A 10,601-nucleotide genomic window follows, 5' to 3' on the forward strand; every position below is an offset into this window, starting at 1 on the left:
GTCCGTTCTCCATTTTTTGTGTATGCTTGATGCAGTGGTAGTCTCTGGATGTCCACAGTGCTAGCGCTGTTCTCTCAAAACAATGAATGCTAGACGTGGTTAGGTATTGTCCTGGCCATTAGTAGACTGTTATGTATATTGCCTTAGCTTGAGACTTTATGCTACTCTTATCTGGAAACTGCCTGAATCTTGAAGCGTAGACAAGAGTAAATACATTAGCTCAAGTGTGTCCAAATTTCTATCAAGGCAGCTGAACGCCATGACTTGCTAGCGAAGAACACTCTGTCCTGATGCAGAGACTGGGAACGCCTGTTCTCAGAATTTCAACGAATGTGACATACAGCCTCAGTGCAGCGGAGAGGGTTCCCACCCACAGAGCTGCTGTCTGTGAGCCTCCAAGAGAAGGTTGTGTGTATATTGCTGTTCTCTCTGCCCTTGTTTGTGGGAGCTACTTTCCGCATGCATTGGGGAGGCTTATTCTCACATTGCTCAGGAGTTTGGTCAGCGTGGTCAGTTCAAGAAGAGACTTTGTGCTCACTGACTCGAGACGTGGCTGACTTTTGGGGGGGCTTGGAGAGCTTCTGCGGTGTCTACAGAAAACTGGGCTAGGTGGCAATTGCTACTGTTTGTAACCTTCCTGCCCCCAAACCTGGCCAGCACTCAGTGGGTTAATAGTGCTCCAGGGCAGGAGAGCTAAGTCTGCTGGAGCTGAATTCTCTGCCTGTCTTGCTTGGATACTTCCTAGGTGTGTGTGTGCCCTGGGAAGTGACCTGGTAATGCATGCCTGTCCCAGTGGGGAGGAGGGAGAGAGGGAGTCAGACAGAAGCTTGCAGAAAGTTGTCAGCCCTTTTTATTCAACAACCTGCTAAGAAACAGACAGCGACGGTAGCAATGATCTCTCCAAAGTACACTGAGCTGCGGCTCTCAGCAGTCTCCTCCAAACTGAGTCTTGGCCTTTCCTTGTCCTGTGCGATCTGAGATCTTCCCAAGATTGGGACTGTGTGTCTCTCCTGAGGATTTGCAGCTCTCTCAAGTCCCAAAGAAAGGCAGCAGAGTCCTCGCCACACTTTGCCAGTCCCTGAGCCCAGCACATGGCACTATAGAGTGAAGAAGGGAAGCATCCAGGTGAAATGAACTGAACAAATCTCAACAGGGCTGGGCAAATACCTAACTTTAAAAACTTTCTGGTACTTGATTTCCCCTCTCCCCACCTCCACAAGACTCTTTTGAAGTTACGCTCCTGGCAGAGGGTGAATCCCTGCCTCATCCCCCTGTTAAAGCTTCACACAGTGGCCTCTTTATTTTGGGGATTGTTTCTCTTGACATTCATCTGGTAGCCCATACATCAGGAATGCTGGCACAGAATCCCCTTCCATCTGAACTACTGCTTCGTCCAGCTGGACAGCGTGTTGACTACTGCCCAGCTCCACTAAATTATTTGGTCTCCAGCTCCCTGGGGCTGGCCTTGCTGCTTTTTCATTTGCTGAAGTAACGGTGCTGGCTCAAACACCAGCCCCGTGATAGTAAACATGCTTGACATTGAAGTGTTGAATCCGCTTACCCAAGGCTGCTTGAAGTTGCCAGCATAGTAATGAGTTTACGTATGCAGACTACCCCAGTTGTCAGCCCTGATCTGTGACTTCCATTACAAATGAGTCAGGTCAAAGTTGATCATTGTAGCTCAAGCCCAGCTAGTGAGCAGTGTGATTCATTATTCATATGGTGGGGTTTCACCGCCAGCAAAACTCAGATGCTTTCCTTCCATATATCTCTGTTGTTGTTAACATATTTATATCGAGAGGGAAAACTTTTGGTTTAGGCTATGTCTAAGCAGCAAAAAAACATGTGAAGCAGTGAGTCTTCAAGCCTGGGTCAGCGGATTCCGGCTCATACCGTGAGGCTAAAAGTAGCAGTGTAGACGTTCCTGCTCAGGCTGGAGCCCGGGCTCTGAAACCTGGCCAGAGAGGAGAGTCTCAGAGCCTGTGCTCCAGCCCAAGCCCCAGCATCTGCACTGCTATTCTGAGCCCGCAGCGTGAGCCCGAGCCAGTTGATCCAGTCTCAGAGACTTGTTGCTGCCGGGTTTTGGGGTTTGTTTTTGGTTTTTTTGCTCTGTAGATGAACCCTCAGAGCCATGTATACCCTGCCTAAGCTCATATTCAGAGGGTCGGATTCTGCTCTCAGCTGTGCTGCTGTGAACCCCCGGTAATTCCACTGACTCTGGTAACCTTACTCCTGCTGTGACAGAGAATAGAGCCTGGCCCTCTAATGTTTTCGACTGTGGAGTGAAGGGATGTCAAGCAGGGTTATCGAATGCTTAGTGCTGGCTTCTCCAGCCTGGCTGCAGCAGATGTTCCCACCTGATTTTTTCGGTGAGCTGAAACTCCACAGAGTGGGCCAAACCATGTGGACTTTGGAAATACTGAGGAAATGTGATTGAACTTGGAAAAATGCTAGTTTAATATTCCTGGAACACAGAAATTCAAAAGGAGGGCAACTCGTGGAAAGCAGTAATGGCAAAACACCCAAACAAGCCCTAAAGTTAACACTGGGCTATGAACTAAATGGAGGAGGCAGCAAGGTCCAGTGTTAAGAGGATTGGACTGGGACTTAGGAGACATCTGGGTTCTATTCCTCCCCTGCCACTGACCTACTGGGTGACCTTGGCCAAGTCACTTCCCCGCTCTGTGCCTGTTTCCCTTTCTACTCTTTGTCTTGTCTATTTAGATTGTAAACTCTTTGGGACTGTCTGTTACAATGTGTTTATGCGGTGCCTGGCCCAACAGGGCCTTGATCTCCAGGTCTATAGGCAGTAATACAAATAATAAAAACGGGATAGGGCTATTGCGATGGTTGGCATGGGGAGCTGCATCCTTTGAGACGCATTAATATAAGGCTGTACAAGGAACTAGAATTGATGCTGTAGTGAAGGGGAGATGGGGGAGTGAGACGGGATGGAACAAGTCTTTTCCCTCTCTAATTTCCATGGTTTTGTAGCTGGTCCTGGTCCACATGGCAGGTACACATTAGCCCCCACACATGCTAATATCTAGTACTTGGTGCTCTGGCACCTCTGCTTGGCTAGTTAGTGGATGCTGTTCACATTCTCTGAGACACTCTGTCCTGGCTCCTGAGCTAATCGCTTAGCCAAGTTGCAACTGTTTCACTTCCATTGGTAACCCTTTTCCCCCCCTCTCCCCCCACACCTTCCCTCCACAGGATGTGGCGAACTCGCTTATTCCAGTGCCTCTTTGATGTGCGGCGCTTCCTCTGTGTCCTGACTCAGGGGACCTGAGCAGGGGAACATTGGACTGTGTGGACAGCAGAACTTACTGGATCTGCTTCAGCTCCCTGACACAGAACAGGAGTGAACAGTAAGCAACATATGCCATTCCCTGTCCTAGTGAAACAAAATGTCCCCTAGCAAAACGATCTGTCTCAAATCCTTGCTGAGCCAACACACAGTCCTGAAACATCGATTTGACCTGAACATTGTTAATTATTTTGCTTGGCTCACTGCCAAGCTCTGCAGGAAACACTTGAGGAGGCAGGATCTCTGAATAGATACAACCTGGTTAGAAATGCCATGCCATTTTCCATGTCTTGTGGGCTGATGACTGCTACTCTTTGTATTGCAGTGGCGAGGGAGGAAGAGAGGCAGGACGGTTAGGGCTTTAGCCTAGGAGTTGGGAAACCTGGTTCCAATCGCCTGCTCCACTACAGGCTTCCTGTGTGACCTTCGGTAAGTCACTTAGTCTCCCTGGGCCTCAGTTTCCCCACTCAGATACTTCAGTAATGGTACGGTGTGTGCGGGGGGTGCATATAAATATCCAAGACAGGCAAATAGCACCTAGAATCCCCAGCTAATGTCTGGGCTTTATACAAACACAGAATAAAAGATTTGCCCCAAGGAGAGTACAATAGAGTGGGAGGGGAAATAGAAGCACAGAGCGGGGAAGTGACTTGCCCAAGGTTACATAGCAGGTCAGTGGCCGAGCTGGGATTAGAACGCAGGGTGATGGGCCCTGCGGGACTTGGGACAGTTTAGTGTGGAGGTGTCTCTCTTGGGGAGAGGGCTGCCTTTGATTTTAAATAGTCCATGGAACTGAGCTACTAAGTTAGGGCCACGTTCCCTCTAATGGCGTCTCCTGCTCGTGTCAACGGGAGGCTTGCGCAGGCCCTTGTGGAGGAACGCCTGGGTGTCAGTGACGCTGCACGTGCAGCAGACTGGAAATTCCATGCCAGCTCCGTGGACGTTACAAAAGGGAGCTTTTTACAGACGCGAGAATACGAATGATGCCACCCACCCATCTGGTTCATTTGGGCATTCGGTGTGATTGTTTTAGGGGCCCCCAGAAGAGGGTGAGGGTCGTGGCAGCTCTCTCAGCTGCCTGTATATTTGGAGAGAGAGAGAGAGAGAGAGAGTGTGTGTGTGTGTGTGTGTTGGCGCCAACCAAGGCTAGTTGCTCCCCTTCTCACGCCTGGGCAAAGCCAGTGAAACAGCACTTCTGCTGCCACTGTGGGCTCCCAGGGGTTCTTGCAGGCCAGCAGGCAAGTGGTCAGGGGAGGAGATGGAACAGTTCTTGATGCTTCTCCTTTCTTGCCTGTAACTACGGGCAGCCTTTGTGGCTGCTCCGGAAGGGCAGACACAGCGCAGCTGATCCTGAACTGAAAAGTTGCTTATCCCAATCTCCCTGGCCCCTCCTGCTTTGCCCCAGCTTGCAGAGTACTTGCTTACGTTCAGGTCCCACCTCTGCCTCTTCCCCAAGCACCGAGAGACATGCTGGCCTGTCCATTTAACACGTGGTACGTCAGCCTCCGCGGGCACATGTGCGCACGCAGGCAACGTCACCAGTTAATAGACCGCACTGCACTTAATAGGCCACACTGCGTTGTAAAGAAGGTCACGCGGGCAGCCTTTTGTCCATATCAACTGTCCCATTGCTGTAGCTACCACGTCCTCTGTTGCCGGACACACCTGTTTGTTTTTCCAGCTTCTTTCTGCTACTGTCAGATTTCCCTGCTCACCTCAAAAAAAAAAACAAAAAAAAAAAACCCACTTTTTTTTGTACACATTCATGATTGTTCCCTTTTAAAGAAGGCTCCCTGCCCCTGCTGTTTCTGGTTGCTTTGTTCATGGAGGCAGCATGTCGTAAAGGGGCCTGTCTCTTATGCAGCAGTGGGGTTTTAATGAACCCCTATTCCCACCCCAAAACCTTTATTTCTACCTGTAACTTTTAATATGACTCCATTCCTGTTACAGGGGGTTCTCGGGGGAGAAAAATTCCCTAATGGCGGACAGAGCTGTCCCTACAGACCCCAGGCAGCACGGGGCCAGCAGCCCGGAGCCCTGGGACTTCCAAGAGCTAAGCAGATCAAAGCAAGCATATCTATCACACTGAGGAGATTTAAACTTCAAGACTCCTTATAAGAAATGGAAAGGGAGGTGGATATTCTTTGCTGTTTTTAAAATTAAATAGGTAGCTAGTGTTGTTTTTAAAATTATGATGAAGACCAAGTTTAAGCTTTGTTATACGTGCGTCATTTGCCCGGACTGCTCAAGACCTGAATGCTTGTGTAGGAGGAATGATTTGAGTTGGCTTCTTAAATACCTTCATGCTGTTTCATATCTGATACTCCTTGATGAACCATAGGAGCCTTGTCTTATAACAGCCTTATTCAACGTGATACAAGCTACGAAAGTGAGATCTTGGAAGAGTGTTGCCGTTTTCATAATGTAATAAAAATACTGTAATGATAAATAATAAATAGTGTATAATAAGCATGTCATAAAAACAAATTTTATATTTGCAAGATTAATGCTTTTATAATTTATACTCAGGTAAAGGAGAAAATCCCTGGAAATATTCATTTTTAGGAGGGGGTTTGCAAGACTTGACATTTTCGTGAAAGGGGTTCACAGGTTGTTAAAGTCTGGGAACCACTGCTGTAGAGGTTCTACTAAATAGCTCTACTAATGTTCCCATTGTCTTCACCTACCTGGAAGCAGAATAACCTATTTCATACATGGTGGATGTTTTATGCTGAGTAAGTAAACAGAGGCTTTGTTGCTTTTTTTCCTGCCACTCTCCCATTAAATATCTTTCTATGATTATTATTATTTGTGTTACAGTAGCACCTAGATGAGATCTGGGCCCCCATGTGCAAGGGGCTGTGTGTATAATGTATGTAGTGAGAGACAGTCCTTACCCAAAAGAGCTCACCATCTAAATAGACAAAGGAAGGATTGTTATCCCCATTTTACAGGTGGGGAACTGAGACACACAGAGAAAGTGACCTGTTTGAGGTCACACCAGGATGTTGTGTCAGCGCTGGGGACTGAACCCAGATCTCCAGAGTCCCAGTCCAGTGCATTAGCCACAAGACTATCCTTCCTTGTTCACCTCAAGAGCCTTCTCTCTGCTCATGCACACTCAATCCTTCACTCCAGGTCAGTGACTGCCTCAGGGGAGGCTCTCTCATCAGTTCTGCTGGCACAATCTCCTGAAGGAGGGCATTCATGTTTGCACTTAGTCCTTTCCCATCCATCGTTCTCCAAATATTTCACAAAGGAAGGTAGCTATCACTATATTCCTGTTTTACAGGTAGGGAAACTGAGCCACAGATGATGCAACTTGCCCAAGAAGTCACAAGCAAGACAGTGGCAGGAATAGAAATCAACTTTCTGACACCCACTCCCGGGCTTGTTCTACTAGTCTTGAAGAGCAATAACTCCTAAAGTGCCTGGAGTAGCAGCTCAGTCACACTGAGGAGCCACTGTTCTTTGGCTCTTTGAGCCACCATGTTTTGCTGCAGTGAGGACCCATGAAGAATGGGTTAAAAGGCTCTCATCTTCTCTACCACACCCCCCCCCTTATTTTGAACCAAGTGCACCCTAAACTCTTAGAGTAACAGTCGGGAAAGTTTGTGCCAAGGTTTCAGTGTTTGTGCAAGCACCTATCTTCACTTGGGAAGAAGCTTCTGGCACATTTCGTTGTTTAGAGTTGAATATAGGGACACGGCTCTGAAGCTGTATCCCCTGGGGCAAGGGAGAGGGCTAGCCTTCCCTAAAGCCTTTGTGGAAATTTTTCTAAAACTATTTCAGGGCTTCTTAATGTTTGGGCTGACAGCTTCCACTGTAGTGTGTGCTGACATGCTGGGCATCGCCCAGAGAATGGTTTGGCTGAATTCCTTCTGGGGAAGAACTGCATTTGCAGTTCAACTGTTAATGAAAGATTCACCAAGGCTATTGAGTTCAGTAGCCAGGAATCCCTGATTCAATGTGTGACCTCGGGTAAGTGATGTAATCTCTCTGGGCCTCTGTAGAACAAAGGTAGTTCGCAAAGTATTATTATGTGGAGTGTCACAAGGGCCAATTTAATACCTGTAAATGGTTTGTGAAATCCAACAAGTGTTAATAATTCTATAACTTCCTAGGAGGCGATGCTGTTGGAGAAAAAAGCCATCAGTTGGGCTTAGTCGGGGAGAAAAACAGGCCTTCTTTCTAAATGTGTTTGTGATACTCACAACAGCCTAAGTCTCAAATGACAAGGGCAGATCCTTCCTGGAGGTGAAGGGAAAACTGGTAAATATTTACAGTGAGCCGGTGTATGGGTGCATGCTCTGTTATAACCAGAGCACAGAAGGTAGGTTAATCCTCATGGATGATGTACTTTATTTTTCTTGTTCGGTGTTTATATGATTATACCAACAAGCCAACTATGTATAATGTGAGAGCGGGGCCTTGGGCATGGTGTGAATAAATACTGGGTATACACTAGTAGCTAGAGCTCAGAAGAGTAACAAGTCATTGCCAAATGTCTAGGGCCGTTTGTGCCAGAGAACATGCACTGAAAAGATCAGCTCTTCTGTGGGAATGATACGTAATGCTAACTACACCATAGTGTCAAGTATCAGAGGGGTAGCCATGTTAGTCTGTATCCACAAAAACAACAAGGAGTCTGGTGGCACCTTAAAGACTAACAGATTTATTTGAGCATAAGCTGTCGTGGGTAAAAACCCCACTTCTTCAGATGCATGGAGTGAAAATTACAGATGCAGACATAAATATACTGACCCATGAAGAGAAGGGAGTTCCCTCACAAGTGGAGAACCAGTGTTGACAGGGCCAATTCGATCAGGGTGGATGTAGTCCACTCCCAACAATAGATGAGGAGGTGTTTCAGGTGCTACTAGCTATTGCTGGGATAGGTGTTTGCTTTAAAGTACAGTGTTGTTTCATGCTGGAACCTGCTGATGTATGTCACTGTTTTGTAGAAGGTTTTAGAGTAGCAGCTGTGTTAGTCTGTATCTGCAAAAAGAAAAGGAGGACTTGTGGCACCTTAGAGACTAACAAATTTATTTGAGCATAAGCTTTCGTGAGATACAGCTCACTTCATCAGATGCATCTGATGAAGTGAGCTGTATCTCACGAAAGCTTATGCTCAAATAGATTTGTTAGACTCTAAGGTGCCACAAGTCCTCCTTTTCGTTTTGTAGAAGTATATATTCAGTCTAATCCTGCAGTACCAGATGTTTGCAGCAGCAGTAGGTACAAGTTGTAATGAACTGGCTGGAGTGTGAGCAAGTATAAGCGCATGCCTGTTGTCTGCTAACAGAATCTGAACTGCTGTGTTCTCTCAGGTCATGTGCTGCTAACAGAGTTTGTCCTTTAGATCGAGTTTCAGAGTAACAGCCGTGTTAGTCTGTATTCGCAAAAATAAAAGGAGTACTTGTGGCACCTTAGAGACTAACCAATTTATTTGAGCATAAACTTTCGTGAGCTACAGCTCACTTCATCGGATGCATACTGTGGAAAGTGTAGAAGATCTTTTTATACACACAAAGCATGAAAAAATACCTCCGCCCACCCCACTCTCCTGCTGGTAATAGCCTATCTAAAGTGATCACTCTCCTTACAATGTGTATGACAATCAAGGTGGGCCATTTCCAGCACTGGAAATGTGCTGGAAATGGCCCACCTTGATTATCATACACATTGTAAGGAGAGTGATCACTTTAGATAAGCTATTACCAGCAGGAGAGTGGGGTGGGGGGAGAGAAAACCTTTTGTAGTGTTAAACACCCATTTTTTCATGGTCTGTGTATATAAAAACATCTTCTGTATTTTCCACAGTATGCATCCGATGAAGTGAGCTGTAGCTCACGAAAGCTTATGCTCGAATAAATTGGTTAGTCTCTAAGGTGCCACTAGTACTCCTTTTCCTTTAGATCAAGTAGCTTTTGGAGCAGGAGGGATCTGAGTTCTCTCCACAGTTGCCATCATGTTGCGTACGGCCACAATGTGCATGTATCATAGGGATATCCCATGGGCTACACTGAGGGAGGGGTTTGAACTAAGATACGCAACTTCAGCTACGCTATTTGCGTAGCTGAAGTCGAAGTATCTTAGTTCGACTTACCTGGCCATCCTTGTGGCGGCAAGTCAACCGCAGCGGCTCCCCCGTCGACTCCGCTTACTCTTCCTGCTGAGGTGGACTACAGGCGTCAATTCAGGGATCTATTTATCGCGTCTAGACGAGATGCGATAAATTGATCCCCGATAGATCGATCACTGCCCGCCGATCCAGCAGGTAGTGAAGATGTATCCTAATCGTGTGATAAATACAAGGAAGACAGGGGAGTTGGTGGAGGAAGGCTGCTTCCTACAGTGTCTGTACTTGAATTAAATTTTTCCCAGTGTTTTCCTTTTTAGCCTTTGCTGGGAAACCAGTCTTTTCTCCAGCAGTGAAACTTTCACTAGAGCTTTGGTGCCATTCTACAAGGACGCCCTGAAAACACACCAGCCCTCGGTTTGGTAAATCTGCTGTCTGCTAGCAAAGAACTGCTTCCATAGCAGGAGCTCTCTTATGTTTTAGTGTGAAACCAAATTTGGGTTATAGTGCTAATGGCAAGGTGTTCGTTAATATGAAAATTTGCTATAGGCTTCAACAAGACTTCCATGTGAGAATGAAAGCCTTTCACAGTCTAGTGTTCAGCAAGGATGTGGGCTAACTTTATGCTTCCAGTTGCATGAGTTTGGATGAGTTTTCTCCATGCCTCAATTTCCCTGTCTATAAATAGGGATAATGATCCTAACCTGCCTCACAGGGATGTTGTGACACTTAATTCAAGTATCCAAAAGTGCTCTGTCCTCTTGCATAAGAGGATCTCATAATATTGGTAGCAGATCTGGTCAAAAAACTTCCCATGAAGAAAGTATTTCCTGAAAAAATTGGTTTCCACAGCAACAGGTTTTTTTGGTGGTAAAACTTCATTTTTGTTGGAATTTTTCATTCTTTGACAACTTCTCAATGAAAACTTTTGACAAAATCAAGTTTTTTCATACTAAAGGTGTGTGGAAAATCCCACTTCTTTTCACAGACACCCCCATTTTTCTGGGGTCTGGGAGTGGTGGGAGGAGAGAGAAATTTTAAAATAGTGGGATTTTTTCCCTGCTAAAACACAATGAAAAATTTCTTCAAATTAAATTAAAACTTGTTTACGTTTTAGGGGGGGTGAAACTTACCATTTTTGACCAGAAGTAACTAATATTTATACCCTCTTGTGCCACAACTCTAGCCTATCTTGATTCTGCATATTGA

Source organism: Natator depressus, chromosome 17 (genome assembly GCF_965152275.1).
Source record: "Natator depressus isolate rNatDep1 chromosome 17, rNatDep2.hap1, whole genome shotgun sequence".
In the NCBI taxonomy this organism is placed as follows: Eukaryota; Metazoa; Chordata; order Testudines; family Cheloniidae; genus Natator; species Natator depressus.